Source organism: Zingiber officinale, chromosome 1B (assembly GCF_018446385.1).
Source record: "Zingiber officinale cultivar Zhangliang chromosome 1B, Zo_v1.1, whole genome shotgun sequence".
NCBI lineage: Eukaryota > Viridiplantae > Streptophyta > Magnoliopsida > Zingiberales > Zingiberaceae > Zingiber > Zingiber officinale.
In genome coordinates, this window is record NC_055986.1 from 154,217,624 (window position 1) to 154,239,088 (window position 21,465).

General features: G+C 36.4%; 2 long non-coding RNA genes across 2 annotated transcripts; both read left to right on the forward strand.

The window, feature by feature from the left end:
- The first annotated feature begins 4,510 nt into the window (after positions 1-4,510).
- On the forward strand, positions 4,511-5,843 carry LOC122010707. The gene is made up of 4 exons (XR_006119910.1): positions 4,511-5,234; positions 5,332-5,408; positions 5,480-5,566; positions 5,785-5,843. It is a non-coding gene; the product is annotated as an uncharacterized LOC122010707 (long non-coding RNA).
- Positions 5,844-7,400: 1,557 nt separating this feature from the next.
- LOC122010773 lies at positions 7,401-12,770 on the forward strand. Its single transcript, XR_006119911.1, has 2 exons — positions 7,401-7,714; positions 12,596-12,770. It is a non-coding gene; the product is annotated as an uncharacterized LOC122010773 (long non-coding RNA).
- The last annotated feature ends 8,695 nt before the right edge of the window (positions 12,771-21,465 follow it).

Below are 21,465 nucleotides of genomic sequence, written 5' to 3' on the forward strand. Positions count from 1 at the left end.
TTTGTATATCTTCGAAATCTATCCATATCCTACATGTTAGAGCATCTGCATCAGATACCCTATTTAAATATTTTACCTTAAATTTTAGATAGGGTAGCTAAAAAATCTATTCCCTAAATTATGCATTTATGAACAGTACTTCTCTAAATTTAGGGAATGTATTCCATTCCCTAAATATTATAGAGGAGAGAGAAGAAATAGGGAAGCTGATATATGATGTTTTGAAAAGTGGATATCCAAATTTAATAAAGTAAATTTTTTACCCTAAATTATGCATTTTGGATAGGGAAGCTGGTGTGGATGCTCTTATAATACTCAAAAACTATCTTACCACATGCTACAAACCCGCCATGCCTAATGGATTTTTATTTTGTTTTGTTTTGTTATAATACTGAAATATTTAGAGACCAAAGTGTATTTTTTTAAAAGCAACTGGACTAATTTGCAAAATGCCATTAAAAAACCCAACCCCATTTCTCCGAGCACGGATATTCTGGTCCGTAAATTGTAGACCAAAGGATGATTCACTTTGTGAATTGGTCTATTTTGATGGACTCTATCACTTAAACAATGAAATCAATCAAAGTCCACCAATCATGATCAGTGGACCATCATCTGGTCTGTAAATTACAGACCAGAGGATCCCGTTTCCATTTCTCCCCACTTTGGGTCGTGCTTTTCTTTTCCCTTCTAACCCAGCAGCAGTTGCTGTCGTCACCTAAAACCGAGCACACCGGAACTTCCACCATCTCTTCCCTCTCCGATCTTCTTTCTCAATCTCTCTTACGACCTACCAATGGCATCAAGAGTCCGAACGATAGCAAGCAAGCACGAATGGTAGCAATACACACCCCTTACATGGTCGCCCTTTTCTTCTTTTCTTCTTCTTCTTCTTTAGTCAAGGAATCATCACTTGAGGAACAACCTCATGAATCAGTGAAATTTTAAGCTTTGTTGGTTGTTGGCAACAGAGAAGGCAAAGTGCTCTTGATGCATTAGATTTGTGATCTTGCATGGAGTCCCTTGCTGTTGGAAATGGAGATGGAAAATTGCACTTGCAGATCTTGCATGAACTGATTTGCTAATTTTAAACTTTGCATGATATTTCAACAACAACTAATGATTGTCTAATTAGGAAAAATGGGTGAGATACACCTCAGAACAGTGCATGCTAGATCTGTGTATGATTTGGACGTTTGATTTGAATTGTTTTTATTTGGAGCAGGAATCATGGAGGGTATTGTATTGTAGCCTATTCGAAACGAGGACATTAAATACTTGGGAGAAGATGTAAGAACTGATTGGTTCAATCATTGTTAACGTTAATAGGATCGGAACAAGGTAAGCCCCTTTAACTAAAAGATAGTTCATAGTGTTGAGTCTAATATAAAGAATAATTAAATTAATTTTTTTACGAAGAAGAGTTCCTTACCGACACAAGGGAGACACTCGAGAATCCAAATAATTCGGATTCTTAAAGAGACAAGTACTTTAATATTCATATATTATATTACACACATAATACGTTTACATCATAGCTAATAATTATGAAGTGTTAGAAGCATCATTCTTTATGTGATTTTATTCTGGTTGCTTCCTAACTTTCTTGCTTGTCCTTTTTATATTCATAATGGATTATCTATTTTGGTTGTTCCCATTGAATCAAGACAAATTAATTATGCTAATTAATAAGATAATAAAGAAATCAAATAATAGAGCTTCAACTCCTTGTTCTAAAAGAAGGCTACATTAATACTAATATTAAATTAATAATGTTCATGTCTGCAATTGGTGAAGATGGACCGTTGATGAGATAACTTGTCTACTGACCGCAAGAAGACCTTCAGAGGGAATTCCAAGCTACGAGCGAGGTTGTTACTTCACATAAAAGTAAAAGAGGAAGAAGATGTCAGAAGATGAGATAGGGAGTGGTCCCTAGCACAATCACTCGAACACTTAAGTTAGTGAGGGGATTGAGTAACAATAATCAAATGACAGTGATGAGGAATCGTAAAGAGCAACGGGAGAGCTTACCTGCATGGGAAGAAGGGACCTCTTATATATATAGTGTTGTTTCTTTTAGTAATTATAACGAGACATGTTACTAAAATAAAGTCAATCATACTGACATCTTGTTGTCTTTCTCAAATTGTACCAACTAATTATGCGCAAAGATGGTGGAAACATCCATTGTACATGTTGCACAATGAATATTTCAATGATTCCCTAACGGTGGTTACACATGACATTAAAAGAGTCATTAGGCCGATGGGATGTTGGCTATTAGCCCTTAACGGTGGGCCTTTCAGGGCTTTAAGGTTTTGATGGGTTCCAGTGATATTTCTACAGTGACCTTATCCTTTTTTGTTATTTGATTAGACCTCCCCCTCTAAAAGGTTTGATCGGCTATGAGGGACTAAGTATCAATGCGACCGAGTTGATTGTTGACAATTCAATACATCCGTTGGTTCCCTCTGCTCGTCCAGTAAATCCGGTCGCACCTGAGGAGAAAAGTCAAGTTTATCAAATCCACGAGTCAAGCATCTGCTCGGAACCTTACAGGGTAAACATCTGCTCAGAGCTTTACAGGGGAACCTACCCGGAGTTGTTCGAGTATTTTTTTACAAGTGCTCTCTCTTCGAGGGTAGGCCTCTCAAGTTACCCCCTTTGGGATTTTGATCTCCACGCTCCTCGGGACTTTGATCACCATGTTCCTTGGGACTTTGACCGCCATGCCCCTCAGCCCATCTGATCTCAACACCCATGTTAAAGGTCTCATCCTATTCACTGTATCAATAAGATGATGGATATAACATTTATACTTGGAGTTTCAGCTCAGCACTTTAGAAGGGGTTGTATCATTATTGATATCAAATTGACGAGATAATAAATCTAACAACTACATTATATACTTTTGGCTTCATGCTCCGAAGGAGTTGTATGACTAGCTTATTATGTTAAAATAATTAAATAAGATGAATTGCTTATAGAGTATTGGCTCGCCCTTGAAAAAACCCTTGAGTTATTTTCATATATGTGTAGGCTTTTTCCATTATATATGAGATGACTTTTTATAAGGTAGATTGCATATTGTTTATCCTATTCTATGTGAGATGCATTTAATGAATTATTGGTCGTTCATCCTCTATATATGTGTATATGTATATACATAATGTATTTAATATTGGATGGATTATAATTTGTTCACCTTATGTGTATATGATACATCTTTGTAGATAGATTACAAGTCACTTATCATATGTGTTCATATATGATTTTTTTTTACTTTATTTTAGATGGATTGTAGGTCGTTCATCTATATATGTGATGTATTATTCATTAGACAGATTGCAAGTTGTTTGCTCTTATATTATATATTTAAATGTGAATTCCTTAATAAACTAAATCAGGAATACTTATAAGAGAATAAAAAATAAAATACGAGAATGATGAATTCATATAAAAGAAATTTATGATAAAAGAAACTAATTGAAAATGAAAATCTTGATTAGTTACTATTTCTTAAATTTTGTTATAAGATATGTTATTGGATATCATGTACCTTTCTCTTATGCCCACTATGTATTTTGTGCTCACTTCTAGAGTTGTTTTTTTATCTCCATATTATTTAATGAGATGTGTGCATAGTGCTGGTGGAGTTTTCTTTTGAGATATGCATTTGCATTTAGTTTGGAGCCACAGTAGTCCCCGCCAAACCATAAAGCAAAGTATACAAACTTCATGATTTGATAGAGCATTAGGGTAATCTAGTAGTTAAATAGGCTTGAAGCAGTTACTTACCTAGGGATTCATCACACTATTCCCAGTTGTTGTATGTTTTAGCTCTAACACTATACAGTTCACGCGCGACGAGCAAAACTAACTTTCTCAGCAAGCCTAGCTCGTGCAAGATGTGACATATTTATTTCCTAGCATCCTTTCATCTGATTTATTAGCATTTTATCTCTACTAAGAATTCTATCCTCATCTTCTTGGAATTCATCTTCACCAAGCCTAGCTCATGTGGAGTGTGATATTTTTATTGTCTAGCATCCGTTCATCTAATTTACTAGGACTTTTTCTCTACTAAAAATTCTATCCTGACCTTTTTGAATTTCATCTTTGTAACCTTCTTAGACTTCCACGCCTAGCACCTAATCTCCTTGGACTGTTGGGATTTCATCTATACTAAGAATCTAATCATCGACTTTATTGAACTTCGTTGTCTAACATATAATCTGCTTTACCTAGGAATTTATCTCACTAAGTATCTGATGTCAATTTGCTTAGATTTTCATCTGTAATTTATATGTCAAATTTCCTACAATTACACACTTGACACATCATGTGAGATCATTAAATATGGTCCAAACATTGAAATTGCATGAAATACTTAGATCATAATTACACTAACAAATACATGAGATTTAATCTTTTTGTACTTTGATAATATGACTTATTTCAAATAAATTTTTCTAATAAAACTGTAAAATACTGAAAATAGGCGAATATTAATAAGAAATTTTTTCGAAATTTTTGGATATTTTTCGGGAATTTTTCGGAGCTCGTACGGACGAATTAATGGGGATAAAAAAAATGGGATCCGGAAAAATCTGTTTTGACTACCCTATTCTAAAAAGGAAATGTTTGATTTTCTTCCTTTTTCTTTTATTCTTTTTCTTATTTCCTCCGTAGTTTTCTTTCTTCCTCCCCGCGTGTGCCGAACCCGAGCCCTAACTGCTCGGAACAGTTTCTCCTCCTCTTCATTTCTTCTGCCCGAGCCGCTAACCCTTCTCCCCTCACCTCGCGACAGCGTCGGTTCTTCCGTCTCCTTCCCAGCGCCAAGCGCCGCCGAGTTTCCTCCTGCCGAGGCTGCGCCCTAGCTTCTCTGTCGTCCGCCGTCGTCGAACGGAGAGCACCGGCCACCCTTCCTCTGCCCTAGACAAACCCCAGCGCTGGCCGCCGTCAACTGTGCCCTAACGCCGGCCTCATCTTCACTTTCTTCCCGAGCCGCCCCATGCCCTAGCCTCTCCACCTCCGCACACCGCTGAGAGCCGACCCTTTCTTCTGCCTTGGGTTCTACCGAGCCTTCCTTTCTTCCTCTACCCTCTGCCCCAACGTCCACTGATGATGCCAAGGTCCAGCAACCTTCTGCCGTGCTTTAGACTCCACTGGCGGGTCTTCCTTCTTCGCCACCAGTCGTCGGCAGAGAGGAAACAGGGGGTGACGAGTAGGTAAGGCATGTTAGGTATTTGGATTTTGATTTTGGGTCCATTTGGGAACATGGTTTGGTAGGAAATTATTGATTTTGTTTGCTTGTATTGTTTACAGCAGCCAACAGCCCTTAGCGGCGCAATTTCCGCTATCAACTCTTTGATTCCAGTTCAAAACAGGGGCTGTGAAGTTAGGTAAGGAAAATTAGGTATTTTTGGTTTGTGATCTCATCTTGAACCGACAGTGAGGAAGAATTTCTTAACAGGACTTGCTGTGGGGTTTTCTTGGTTCAGCAATTTAATCCAGTAGTTGTTTACATTAGATCCAACAGCAACTACAGTTGTGAATTGAGGTAAGAGGTAAAGAATTTGATCATCTTGTAGATGATTGGTTGATAGGTCAACAAGGAATGTTAATTTAGGTTATGTTTTGTATTGGGTATGAGTTGGATTCTGGGTTAGATTTATGTGATTGTTGATTAGGGTTTTTGCCCTAATCTAGTGTAGGAGATTTTTATTTAGCTATTTATAGGAGTGTAGTTAAATAAAAAGATTTATTTGTTTGACACAGGACTTTGACGCGAGACGAGTATCTCGGAGTCAGATTTGGATCATTTTATCGGAGGCGAGTACTTTTGACTTTATGTCGTTTGATATACATAGTAGTGAATTTAACAAATTTCATTAATTATGTTCCTCATTCTGTTTCGGTTAATCACTACCCAAAACTTGTTACATGCTTGATTGATTGCTTGGTTTGCATCTCATGTATACTTTACCTGTTTATACATGCTTGTAGGGGTAGTGGTATACCATGCTTCACCATGTTCAGGACCTAGATTATATACCTTATCTGATCTGTGTACCGTTGTTTTGATTCATTGACTTATGGTGCACTTTCTATATATATACATGGTTTAGCTCAGGATATTTTGTGGTTAGTGTCATGCACCATTTGCATGATTGCATGCTGTGCGATAGTCCGCTCCATTATTGTTGAGCACATCGCCAGTTACATGGATTTGCGCACACCACCACTCATGGGTTAGTGGTCGATTCAGGCAGTGTGTGTTGCAACAGGGACTTTGTTTGGCTCCGTTGGTCCGCTCATGGGTAGCGTGATGCAACGTGTTAGCCGGCAGGGATTCCTCCCTGTCATCGTGTACCGGGAGTTGAGAGCATTGCGCTCCCCCATTTATGATTTGGGGTAGGAGGATAGGTGTACTCCGACAGCATCCCGTCCACTCGGTCACTCATCAGGAGTAGTGACGACAGAGTGCATTGATGTACCCACTCGGCCTCACTATGTGTGTGAGATGATCGGGCGTCGGGGGTGACCAGACGATCATTAAGATCATACGCATGATCGTTTATTGTGTTTGTGTTTCACGCGTTTATATCTGCGTATTGTTCGATACCTATGTTTGACGCATATCTGATTTCCATATCATTCAGACTGTTTGTCCTTATACCCAGGTCCTGGTTAGTACAGTTTCTCTCCTGTTTACTTCAGATGTATTTTTATCTTTCTTATATCAGGAGATTGTACGCATGATTAGTGCTAGGTGTTATTTCCCTACTTTGTATATCAGTTGTACCTGCTGAGTGTTGGACTCACCCCGCCTCCATTGTTGTTATTTTTCAGGTTGATGATGTCAGGAGAGAGTTCCAGTCGCTAGTCCCCTGCTGACCACGAGGGCTTAGTAATCTTTTGGTTTTCTTCTTTATTAGTCTATGTTCAGACTTATTCTGTTTTTGATACTATGGATTTTTGATACTATGGATCTGGTATGAATTTTATGTGTTGATGGTTTTTGGTTTTTGGATGTGTTTGACGGCAGAAGAGGTGAGTTTGTCGGATTTGTGCTTTATGAGTGTAGTTGAGTAGGGTGGATTTTTAGTCTTCTTATCATTGCTTATTAAACTGCGTGGAATGTCTGTGTGTTGTATTTTATTTATGTTATTATTCCAGCCGCATGTGGCTGAGGTATATGGAGATGTAGAAAGTTTCAGATTGTCCGCAGTACAGGGGAGATGCTGCCGAAATTTCTTCGAACAGGGACTCCTCCGGGGTGTTACAATTTAGTGGTATCAGAGCACAGTTTTACGATCTTTGTTTTAGTATTTTGGATATTTGGGATAACCTGATACCAATTTATATGGTATCAGTGCGCCAAAGTTTGGCGATATTTGTTTGATTTCTGTGTGTTGGATTTTTAAGATTTATCTGATACCAATTTATTGGTATCAGAGCAGGTTATGATACCTGCTTTTGATATTCTGGATATTTTGTGTTAGCCCAAGTTTGCGAGGCAAACTAGGTATTTGTTTCGGATGTTAGTATGGATTTCCGGTGATTTCCTTGTACGAATTTCCGTTATGGTTATATTTCGGATTTCCGTTTCGGATTTGTATAGATTCCCGACGATTTACTCGTTCGGAATTTTGAGGTCAGAAGTTGGGGACTGGACAGCGATGGAACATCTCTAGATGGCATATAGGTATGATGTTTAATTTTATAGTTTGTGACATGTATTAACATTCTTATTTAGTACTTATCTGGTTGTTGTAACACATATTACATGTGATGGGTTAGCTATTGAGCATTGTCGACCTTAATAGAGATCAAGGATTATAGTATCTGGAGATTTTTCATATCATACCATCAATAGTTTTAGCTTCTGTTACTACTAGTAGGAGATGGAGGCACATACCAGCCTCTGCTATTGCTAGCTGGGTAATGGATGATACCTACATATTCTTGTGGACTTAGCAGTTTTTATACTCATATCTTTTGGATAATAGGGTACCCGATACGATGAAAATTGGTCATTGGGGAGTTATCATGTTTGATCATTGTTGAGAATGGTTTGAGGTTGAGGGATATTGTGAGATAAGATATTGTGATATGTTGATTTCTAATAATTATGAGAGTAAATGTTATGTGGTTGTCTGATGATCTAGTACTAGATATTTATTTTGATGATCTATTAGTGGATAACTATTTTGATGGTCTATTATTTGGGTTGTCGTTGATGGTGACATAGTAAGGGTCATGTATGATATTCACAGGTTTGATGATTATAGTTGGTGATCAGATTATAATCGAGTGCTAGAGAGTTTACGGTTGAGTGTGCCTATGAGATTTTAATAAATCTGGTTAGTTGTGGTTAGTTAACAGGATGATAAAATTGATATTGGCTTCCTCTGATATGGGACTATGTGGATAAATAATGATTTGATGTTTTGAATGTTAACTTGCTCTCATGGGGAGTAGAGACTGATCCATCTGATATTATGTGGGCTGATATTTTTGAGGATAAAAATGAGAGTGTCTTGATGTTCTTGAATTCTGACTTTATCTTTTGGGTCATACACATTTATACATATGATTATTGTGGGTTTCTAGTAGATTATACCCGAGTGGTTAGACATACATGTCTGATTGTTTATTGGAGGTATTTGTCAATTAAAAACTATGTTGTGGAAGGTGTACATATGTTTGAGTGTTTTATTGGATGTATTTTATCGATTTAATCTGAGTTGTGATATGTGCAGATGTGTTCGGTGTAATATTCGAGGTATTTTATTGATTATATTTGATTTGTGGATGCACTTGTGTCTATTAGGCTTTGTTGGAAGTATTACGTTGATTATACTCTTGGCATAGGTGTATATATGTCATGTGAGGTTGTTTGAGGTGTATTGTCGATTATACCTATGTTGATATATGCACACGGGTTCGGTAGGTATTGTTGGAGGTATCACACTGATTTATACCTGTGCTATGAGTGTGTTTGGTGTGTACAAATTGGAGGATTATGTCGATCATACATATGTTGTGTGAGAAAGTGTGCCAGGTGTATTATTGGTAGCAGCATGATAATTCTGCTTATGTTGAATGCAGGGTGTGGAGTGTCTGCATTATGTCATTTGTTGGATTACCCTGTCAACCCATATTCTTATCAATGGGTGACTCACTACGATGTTGATAGATTTGACTATGAGTTTGATGTGATTGCTAGATTGTTATACCTTTGGCTGCCCACAGTGATATGTGGTTGAGTGATCTCTTGCAGCCTCTAGTTGGATAGTTAGGTGCTTTGGACACTTATGGATCGTTTGTGGTGGAGCAGAGCTCCCATATATTATTGTTGGTTTGTGATAGAGCGTTGCTCTTACATATTTTGGATTGTTGTGGTGGAGCGTTACTTCCACCTATTACGGATTGTTTGTGGTAAAGCGTTGCTCCCACATATGTGGTATTTCTTGTGATGGAGCGTTGCTCTCACACTGGTAGATCTATTCTTTGGTGATTTGTATTGTTGGTAATTATATTTCAGACTTACTTCAGGGATCTTATGGTTAGAAATGTCTGTGATACAGACATTATGTGTCATGATTTTACCATTAGGGTTTGGGAAGCCTTAGATGTTTTCAGAGGCTTGATGATTTTGGTATTCCCAGGATGTTTGGATCGGTTTCCATTGTCTTTGTTGATGATGTTGTGATCTATTTTGGATCCACGGTGAGTCACGCACATCATCTTTGCATAGTTCTAGAGATGTTTCGATGGAAACGTCTAGATGTGAAGATCAGTAGTGCGTATTTTGGTTGTCTTCTGTGAGATGTTTGAGACACACGGTCACCAGTAGGAGTATACCGTGGTTCCACAGGGAGTAGACGGAGTCTATAGAAGAGGCTCGCAACTTCCTTTGTTTGGCTCGATATTTCCGGAGATACGTTGAGGGTTTCTCACGAATAGCTATGTCACTGACACGCCTGACTAGGAAAGGCGTGAGGTTCACTTGGACTGAGGATGGCAAGACCAGCTTCTAGGAGCTGAAGCGGAGACTAGAGTCGGCTCCGATTTTGGTTTTACCTTCTGGAGAGGACGGATATGTCCTCCACACCGATGCATCTATTCAGGGTTTGAGCGTTGTTCTGATGCTGCACAATATGGTAGTCTCCTATGCTTCTTGTCGGTTGAAGGAGCATGAGAAGAACTACCTTGTACATGATCTGGAGCTAGTCGCCATTATTTTTGCCATGAAGATTTGGCGACGTTATTTATATGGCGTTACATTTGAGATTCTCACTGACCATAAGAGTCTCAAATATCTGTTCACTTAGAAAGAAACTTAATCTCCGACTGAGGAGATGGATGGAATTTCTGAAGGATTACGATTGTACCATTAGCGATCACCCGGGGAAAAAGTTAATGTGGTCGCCGATGCACTTAGCCGGAAGTCTAGAGGGACTTTGGCTTGCCACCGAGTTTCAGTTTCAGACTTGATTCAGGGTTTCTCCGAGTTAGGCCTTGAGGAGCAGGGACCGACAGAGCAGGGTATTCTGGTTACCATGGTTGCTCAGTCGTCGATCAGGACGAGGATCCGAGAGGCTCAGGCTGGTGATCAGCATTTGCAGTTCATTAGCAGCCAGATAGCTTCCGGGCAGCAGACCGAGTTCACACGAGACGAGGAGGGTGTTATATACTTCCGAGGCAGGTTATGCGTACCTCAGTCTCATCCGGTCTTACAGGAGCTACTTCAGGAGGTACACCGCTCTCGATTTACGATCCATCTAGGCGGGACCCGTATGTATCGAGACTTGAGGTGTTCCTACTGGTGGAACAGCATGAAAAAAAACATCACGGATTTCGTAGCTAGATGTCTTGTTTGTCAGCAGGTGAAGGCTGAGCACCAGAGACCTGTAGGATTACTTCAGTGGATTCCTATTCCTGAGTGGAAGTGGGATCACATTATCATGGACTTTGTGGTAGGGTTGTCGAGTACACGACGAGGCCATGACGCGATTTGGGTAATCGTTGATCGATTAACCAAATCCGCACACTTCTTAGCGGCGCAATTATTGATTTTGTATTTGGATTTTGATTTGGGTCCATTTGGGAACATGGTTTGGTAGGAAATTATTGATTTTGTTTGCTTGTATTGTTTACAGCAGCCAACAGCCCTTAGCGGCGCAATTTCCGCTATCAACTCTTTGATTCCAGTTCAAAACAGGGGCTGTGAAGTTAGGTAAGGAAAATTAGGTATTTTTGGTTTGTGATCTCATCTTGAACCGACAGTGAGGAAGAATTTCTTAACAGGACTTGCTGTGGGGTTTTCTTGGTTCAGCAATTTAATCCAGTAGTTGTTTACATTAGATCCAGCAGCAACTACAGTTGTGAATTGAGGTAAGAGGTAAAGAATTTGATCATCTTGTAGATGATTGGTTGATAGGTCAACAAGGAATGTTAATTTAGGTTATGTTTTGTATTGGGTATGAGTTGGATTCTGGGTTAGATTTATGTGATTGTTGATTAGGGTTTTTGCCCTAATCTAGTGTAGGAGATTTTTATTTAGCTATTTATAGGAGTGTAGTTAAATAAAAAGATTTATTTGTTTGACACAGGACTTTGACGCGAGACGAGTATCTCGGAGTCAGATTTGGATCATTTTATCGGAGGCGGGTACTTTTGACTTTATGTCGTTTGATATACATAGTAGTGAATTTAACAAATTTCATTAATTATGTTCCTCATTCTGTTTCGGTTAATCACTACCCAAAACTTGTTACATGCTTGATTGATTGCTTGGTTTGCATCTCATGTATACTTTACCTGTTTATACATGCTTTTAGGGGTAGTGGTATACCATGCTTCACCATGTTCAGGACCTAGATTATATACCTTATCTGATATGTGTACCGTTGTTTTGATTCATTGACTTATGGTGCACTTTCTATATATATACATGGTTTAGCTCAGGATATTTTGTGGTTAGTGTCATACACCATTTGCATGATTGCATGCTGTGCGATAGTCCGCTCCATTATTGTTGAGCACATCGCCAGTTACATGGATCTGCGCACACCACCACTCATGGGTTAGTGGTCGATTCAGGCAGTGTGTGTTGCAACAGGGACTTTGTTTGGCTCCGTTGGTCCTCTAGATTATAAGCCTGGCATGATTGCTGATTCATTATTAAGCCTCATGCAAAGAGTTGAATTTAAAAGTACTAATCCATTTTGAAATTATAAATTATAGATTGGTTGTGTGTGTTTGTGTCAACACTGCATAGAAATAAAATGAAAGAGCATAGTATTAAGTCCTAAGATGATCGATAGCATCAGGGTTGTGCAATTTTCTTCTCAGCTAAGAATAATAATACCAAAGTAGTTTGATTGACTTCGATGCACATTGTAATATATCCAATGTTTGACTTGGGTCATTTTAGAGCATAATGTATCTTTGCCACTGATGTTATGTTTACTTGGATGTATTTTTAATAGAGCAGGAGAGCATGATTTCCAAGCCTAGCTATCACTACGTACCTGCTGAGTGTTGGACTCACCCCGCCTCCATTGTTATTATTTTTCAGGTTGATGATGTCAGGAGAGAGTTCCAGTCGCTAGTCCCCTGCTGACCACGAGGGCTTACTAATCTTTTGGTTTTCTTCTTTATTAGTTTATGTTCAGACTTATTCTGTTTTTGATACTATGAATTTTTGATATTATGGATCTGGTATGAATTTTATGTGTCGATGGTTTTTAGTTTTTGGATGTGTTTTGCTACGTACCTGCCTGGACGGCAGAAGAGGTGAGTTTGTCGAATTTGTGCTTTATGAGTGTACTTGAGTAGGGTGGATTTTGAGTTTTCTTATCATTGCTTATTAAACTGCGTGGAATGTCTGTGTGTTGTATTTTATTTCTGTTATTATTCCAGCCGCATGTGGCTGAGGTATATGGAGATGTAGAAAGTTTCAGATTGTCCGCAGTACAGAGGAGATGTTGCCTAAATTTCTTCAGACAGGGACTCCTCCAGGACGTGACAAAAACTAACCAATTTTATCAACAAACTAAAAACTAAAAATGACATTTAAAAAAAAATCTACTCCAGAAAATATAGTAAAAATACTGAATGTTTCAACACAACCCCTCATGTTAGTGCACAAATGTCACATATGCCCAACTTATCTAGAAAATTTTGATAGAATTTGATTAGATACCCCTTTAGTAAAGATATTAGCGGACTATATAACAAATCTTTTTGCTAGAGTTTTAGTAATTCTATAACATTTTCATCTCATTTTTCCTTATTAAAAAAAAATATAAATCCGCTACATTAACAACCCCCTTAGTGCTGGTCCCACGGATATGGAGGGAGGTACATGTAGGTACACAGGCGTCAGACGCATGGTGGGGTAAACTCAGGTCGTCAGTTCCTGAAAATCGACTCCTGACCATTACGTTAGAAATGTCATGCGCCCACTGTCTGTGCTATACCATGGGGGCTCATTTTTCCTTACTAAAGAACCTATCTATCGTGACATACTTTATACATCATATTGAATTAGATTATGGATTAATCATTTGTTGTTTTCACTATAAAAAAATCAATCATTTAGGGATGAATATTTGTGGCGATTTTTTTTCATCCCTAATTTGTAACGAGTTTTGTGACAAAAATATAAATTGTTACTACTTAGCAACTAATTTAGCAATGAAAAAATTTTGTCGCAATTCATCATCAAACAACTTTTATTGTGGCTAAATTTGTTACAATTTGGCGACGAACATAAATATTCATAGCAAAATCGGCGACGAATAAATCATTCGTCACAATATTTGCGACAAAAACATTATTCGTTACAGATTTTGTAATGAATTCAAAATTTGTCATAGATTTTGCAACCAATATTGAATTCATTGTAAATTTTTTATATGAATTACTACTAAGAATTTGCAACGAATGCGGGATTCATTGCAAAATTCCCAACGAATCCATAGATTTATCACAAAATTTCCAACGAATCCATGAATTCGTCGCAAAGTTTGCAACGAATCCATGGATTCGTTGGGAATTTTGTAATGAATACTAAATTCATCGCAAACTTGGGTATTGTTTTTTTAAAAAAAATTACCCGAACCCGGTTAATGGACCTAGATAGCTTAGAATGAGATGAAACCAGTTTCTATGTATTCATCTAATTCTCCTAATTATATAAATATCCTCAAATATTATTTTACCCTAATATTTTTTCCATAGATAATTCAATTAGATAAATTTTAAATGTAAGCTTGACATGTATAGAGTTATAAAGCAAATCTAATTAGTTGAACTTATTAAAGTTGCAAATCTCAGAATGACATAAAATCAGTTTCTATGTATTTGTATAGTTCTCCTGATTATATCCATATCTTCAAAAATTAATTTAACCCAATATATTTATATTTGTGAAATTATATTTTTCAAACATATTGGTATTTAAAAAATCACTGATCAAAACATGTTTGGTCAAATTTATATTTGAGGTCATTTATATAATCAGGAGAAATAGACGAATAGAAAAAAAACTAATTTCATCTCATTCCAAGCTCTCTAGGTCCATTAACCGGCTTCAGGTAATTTATTTTTTTATTAAATACCTAAGTTTGCGATGAATTTGGTATTCGTTGCAAACTTTGCAAGGAATCCATGGATTAATTGTAAGTTTTGCAACAAATCCATGGATTTGTAGCAAATTCTGCAACAAATACAGAATTTGTCGCAAATTTGTGTGATTTTTTTTAAAAAAATGTCTAAAGCTGGTTAATAGACCTAGAATGCTTGGAATGAGATGAATACATTTTCTATGTGTCTGTCTAATTCTCCTGATTATATAAATATATTCAAATATTATTTTGAGCCAATATATTTTTTTCATAGCTAAGTCAATTAGATGAATTTCAAATGTAAGTTGAATATGTTAGATTTATAAAGCAAATTTAATTAGTTAACTTGTTAGAGTTACAAATTAATATTAGAGAGCTCAAACAACACGAAATCAGTTTCTATATATTCGTATAGTTCTCTTGATTATATTCATGTATTCAAAAATTGATTTGACCAAATAATATTTGTTTGTGGACTCTTATATTTGATTGTAAACTTCATATTGTTGTTTGTGCAAGTTTGTATTTGACGTGGCTTGGAGAGACGCTTGTGTTTATTCACCTTTGTTAGGTATATAATATTTACACATGTTATTTTAATTATGATAGTATTAGTGTAGGAATGATATATTTTGATAATGATAGTATTAGTATAGGAATGATAGAGGGAGGGGTGCGCTGCTTGCCCTTGGCGGCCGCAGGCGGATGCCACTGGCCCCTACTAGCCATGAGCGGTCGCGACCTCCCTTTGTCCTTGTTTACTTTGTCAGGTAATATCGCCCATCCTTATTTTAATAATGATACTAATTTGCCTATTGTACTATCTCATATTTTTATTTTCTTTGTTATATCTTATTTTTATTTGTATATGAACTAAGTACATTTTCACCATTATGTCTAGGTGTTTTTATTAATGTAATTTATTGGAAATAGACAAAATACAAAATGAAAGAAATAGGATATATAAAAGAATTTACCTGAATGCCGGGGTTAACTGATGAGTTTATGACTGGGTTGAAATAATTTTTAAATTTTGTATCTAGTAATATTGAGTTTATGGATGGTAATAAAAAAAAGTGTCTGTGCAGAAAGTGTCACAATGATAAATTTTTAATGTCTAGTAAAGTTTTAAAGCATTTTGTAGATTTAGTTTTACTATGAATTACTATAATTGGATATGTCATGGTGAACCATTCATATCTGATGAGGATTATCATGGACATAACATACAAGTCTCTGGGGATTATAGTTATTATAATCAATTATTAGAGGATGGTATTTGATGCAGTGAGTCTGAATTTGATTCTCGAACCATAGTGCAAGTTCTAGTTGTACTCCAACAGTTGAGCAAATGTTTACTACTTATGCATCACTTTTGGAAGAGGTACAAGTAACAGGTGTTGATGAAAATACGAATATTGAAGCATATCTCAAATTTCAGGAAGTTTTGAGTGATGCAGATGAACCATTATGGGCTGGTTGTGATAGTCACACTAAATTATCTCTCATTGCAAGACTATTGAATGCCAAGGTAGAGCATAATATGTTGTAAGATTATTTTAATAATTTTTTTTCAAGTTTTTGGAGAGGCATTGTTGTGTGATCACATATCGCCCAATGATTTTTACAGTTTGAAAAAACTTATGAAAAAATTAGGTCTTTCGGTGGAATGAATTGATGTTGAGCACCAGAAGGAGTCGACAACGACGTAAATCATACAGTCAGTTATTTTATTTGCCTTTAACTCCTAGGTTGCAAAGGCTTTATGCATCAAAGACCACTGCTGAAGACATGACTTGGTATGCAAATCATTAGATAGAAGAGAGGCTAATGTGTCATCCATCAGAGGTAGAGGTGTGGAAAATTTTTGATAGAACATATCCTGATTTTACGAAGGAGACTCAAAACATTAGGTTAGGTCTTTATGTTGATAGATTTGTTCCATTTGGTAAATCAGGAATACACTATTCTTGTTGGCCAGTTATATTAACTCTATATAATCTTCCTCACGGAATGTGCATAAAAACAACGCATGGAATGTACATGAAAACACCATATATGTTTTTAACATTGGTTGTGTCTGACCTGTAAAATTTAAAAAAATTAATAGATGTTTATATGCAACCACTGATTGTAGAGCTAAAACAACTATGGGATGAAGGTTTTTCTACATACGACATTCATACTAATCAGATGTTTGTAATGAAAGTTGCTCTTCTTTGGACCATAAATGACTTTCCGGTTTATGATATGCTATTTGGTTAGAGTACTGCTAGAATCTTAGGATGTCCAATATGTATGGAGAGATCAAAGTCGATCAGATTAAAACATGGGAAGAAGCCGAGTTATTTTTGTTGGTTGCTACTCGGAATATCGTACCGGTTCCCCTGTACAAAAATTTTGTACAAGTCCTGAACCTTTCCTAACAACCTATTGTGTTCTTTAGAAATTAAATTTGGAATCACAAACAGAACTTAACATTATTGATTCCAAATTCAACTTATCTGTTCTTAGTGGTTTAGACTTGGATCGCAAATGATACTTAACATTATTGATCCAAATCCATCCATAGTACAAATTTAATTAAATATTAATTTCAGAGATTGACTTCCAGGTTAAACATGATGAGGCACTAGGCCTTCTTGGGTATGGGAGCATCCACCACTTCCTAGACAAAGTCTATCAACGAAATTTAATATTTAACTTCCTTATAGTAACCCTAGGTTTAACCAAAAGGAACAATCAAATCATAAGTTCGAAAAACAAAAGAAACACAAAATCGAAAACATAAATTCGATAACCTAGATTCATTAGCCTCTTGTGTTTGATATTTCAAGATCTAAATAAAAGGATGAACTAGTTATGATGCAGAAACTAACAACTAGTTATACCTTTTATAGCTTATAGACCTCACGATCTTCTGTCATATTCCTCTTCTTATCTCGGACGTCGTGTGGGCGACGATCTACCGAGACGAGAATCCACCCAAGCTTCCTTCTTCTTCAAGCAAGTTTCGGCCAATCAACAAACTCCTTGAGATGAAGAACTTCGGCCACCAACCAAGCTCCAAGGGATGCAAAGAAACAACGCCTCCTATCTCTTCTTCTTCTCCAAGAAAGATCCGACCACCAAGATCTCTCCAAGATGATGATGCCGTCGGCCACTTAAGAAAAAGAATAGGGGAAGAGGAAGAAGAGAGGGTCGGCCACCACAAGGAAGAGAGGAATAATAGAAGATAGATTGTTGTTATGAGGTGAGGCACTTCTACCCTCTCTTTTATATTCTTTGGTCTTGGCAAATAAGGAAAGTTTTAATAAAAATTTCCTTATTTTCCTTACCATTAAAAAGGAAAATTTAACTAATTAAAAAACTCCTTTTCTCTATCAATGTGGCAGGTCATATCTAATCCTCCAAGGAAGGAAAGTTTTAAACACAAAATTAAAACTTCCTAATTTGTTTCCAGAAATTTTTAAATAAAAATTTCTCTTTTAAAAATTCCCTTCTTGGTTGGTCATAAAAGGAAACTTTTATAAATTAAAATCTCTCTATAAAACATGTGGATAATTTACAAAAAGGAAAGTTTTCTCTAAAATTAAAATCTTCCTTTCAATCTACAAATAAGGAAAGATATCAAATCTTTTCTTAATCTTTTGTAGAAACTATAAAAGGAAAGATTTATAATTTTAAAACTCTCTATGGTTACAAAAAAGAAAATTTTTATCAAAAATTAAAATCTTCCTTTTAACTACAAATAAGGAAAGATATCAAACCTTTCTCTTAATCTTTTGTAGAAAGCTATAAAAGGAAAGATTTAAATTTTAAAACTCTCTTTTAAAATCATGAGGATGGTTACAAAAAAGAAAAGTTTTATCAAAAATTAAAATCTTCCTTTTAACTACAAATAAGGAAAGATATCAAACCTTTCTCTTAATTTTGTAGAAAGCTATAAAAGGAAATATTTAAATTTTAAACTTTCTTTTAAAACCATGACTTCCACATAAGGAAAGATTTTAAAAAATAAAATCCTTTTAATTTATTGTGGTCGGCCACCGAAGCTTGGGTTCAAGCTAGGGCCGACCACCTACTTGACCCATCTAACCTTGGTTTGGCCGACCCTGGCTTGGGCTCCAAGCTAGGCTTGGCCGACCACCTTAAGGTGGGTAAGAAGGTGGGTATGGGTGGATATAACCCTTTATAAATAAGAGGCTACGAAAGGGATCGAGACGAAGAATTGGTTTTGGTCTCCCGATGAACTTGAGCTTCCCATGTTCGCCCCGAACACCCAACTCGAGTTCATCAATAATATATCATTCCACTAAAGAGTTATTATTGAACTACCGCACCAATCCCATATTACTATATGGGTTCCTTTTTATCATGAGTGTGTTAATCTCCCTGTGTTTAAGATATAGAATGCTCATTAATTAAATAAGTTACTGACAACTCACTTAATTAATATCTAGCTCCAAGAGTAGTACCACTCAACTTCATCGTCATGACGGACTAAGTCCACCTGCAAGGTTTACATGACAATCCTTATGAGCTCCTCTTGGGGACATCATCAACCTAGATTACTAGGACACAGTTTCATTCTATAATCAACAACACACCATATAAATAATACTATTTCCCAACTTATCAGGCCTAGTGATTTATCGAACTAAATTGCACCCTTTGATAAATTAAAGAAATGAATATTGAGTATATGTGCTTGTTATTATATCATGATTAAGAGCACACACTTCTATAATAACAAAGGTCTTGTTCTTTTATGCAGTCAGTATAAAAAGAACTTACCTTGAATGGTCCTACTCAATACACTCAGAGTGTACTAGTGTAATTTTATAGTTAAGATAAACTAATATCAAATTACACTACAACTATTCCAATGGTTTGTTCCTTTCCATCTTAGTCGTGAGCTACTGTTTATAATTTATAAGAAATTGATAACATGATCTTCTGTATGTGACACCACACACCATATTATCTACAATATAAATTAATTGAACAACTACACCTAGCATATAAATGTAGACATTTGACCAATGTGATTCTTTATTTCAATATAAATATTTACAAAAAGTTAGGCTTTTAGTATACACTCTAACAATTATATGGTATATGGAAGGAATATGAGCATGAGTGGTGACAATACGGGATGGGTACCTTGTGATGAGCTCTAGGGGGAGCCCTTCCAATCACGAATGATATAGCTATGAAAATTGGAGGTACCTCACAACTGTTCAGGAACACTGACTCAATGAATGTGCTCTAATAATGGTCACCACCCTTGCAACATGATATTTTCTTACTAAATATGTTGAAGTTTCCGTTAATGAAAATGTAAGTCATGTTTATTGTTATTTATTTTTAATTGCTACTAAGATATGCTTAGGTTTTTTTTAGGGTGTTAAGAAAAATTATGCTTCATGTTTCTTAATTGTTGCTCTCATTTTCTAACTCCTGTCCTATGCCCCCAGGGGAATTTGCTTGCTAGGTTTTGGACTCACAACCTAACTATTACAGGTACGAATGATGCTGTAAGGGATGTCTTAGGGGGTGTGGAGGCGGAGTAGCCGAAGAGATGAGATGGAGGCATAGCACACTGTCCGGGGACCTGAGAGCATGTTATGAAATTGTTCTCTAAGTTGTTATGTAGTTAAGGATTGAAGTCTTATTGTTGATTTCTTTTCTTTTCGGTAGAAGTTCATCAACTTCAATTTCTTCTATGTTTTGCTAAATGCTAAGGTTCATATGTCATGCAACTTCGATGTGGTTTTCTGTTTTAAAAGTCTTTGGGTTTGCTACTTTATGAGTCATTCAGACGTGGTTTCTGTTTTAAAAGTCTTTGGGTTTGCTACTTGATGAGTCATTCACACGAGTTCAACACGTATTGAGTATCTTGTCATGTATAGGTTATAAGGATGTTTCAACAAGGATTTGGGAAAGGAGTCGAAATCTATAGACACTTTCATTCATACTTTTCAAAAAAAAAAAAGACTTGGAGCGAATATAGAGCTAAAACAATTAAGATTTGAGTTAATCTTTAATCTTAATTTATAATTTATATTTTTAATTTTTTTATAAGAGAGGTATGATCAACTATCTCTATCACAGAGAAGTTCAGGTGATAGTGATGATAATGAGGGATTTGAGTCGTCTGTTAGTAATAAATTAGATTTATAACTGGAGGCGACAGGGGAGTCAAAGGGGGAGGATATTAGATATGAGTTATATGAGCAGAACCTATAATGTTGCTCGTAAATCTTTTTCCTCTTCTACCCACCGGCAATAACGACACAGATCCATGACTTAACTAAAGAGGTTAGCAATTTGAAGGACATAATATATCAAAGAGATCAACAAATTGTAGATATACAACAACAAATGACATAAAGGAATCAGGAAATGATAGAAATGCGCAAACAACAAGAATTTATTATTCAACACCTTTAGTAGTTTAGCTTCGGTCCAAGTCAGATTCCTCTTAGTACTTGTGATGATGATGCCGTCGACGATGATGCATGAATGTTTGTAATTAGTATTTTTATTTTTTTTAAGTTTGTAAATCTTTTATTTTTTTATTTTTGATTAATACTATTATTTTTGTTTCAAACATGATTGGTGAGGCCAAGAATAATGTGTAGGAGGATCGGTGGCTGGCTTGAAGGGGGGTTGGATAGACGGCGCCCCCAAATACTCGCTTCTTTCTACAATGTTAGTGCGCAAACAGAAATAGAAACAAACAAGTAGAAAGGCTAAAACTAAGAAAGGAAACACAAACCGCTAACACTTTCGTTTACGTGGTTGGAAGATA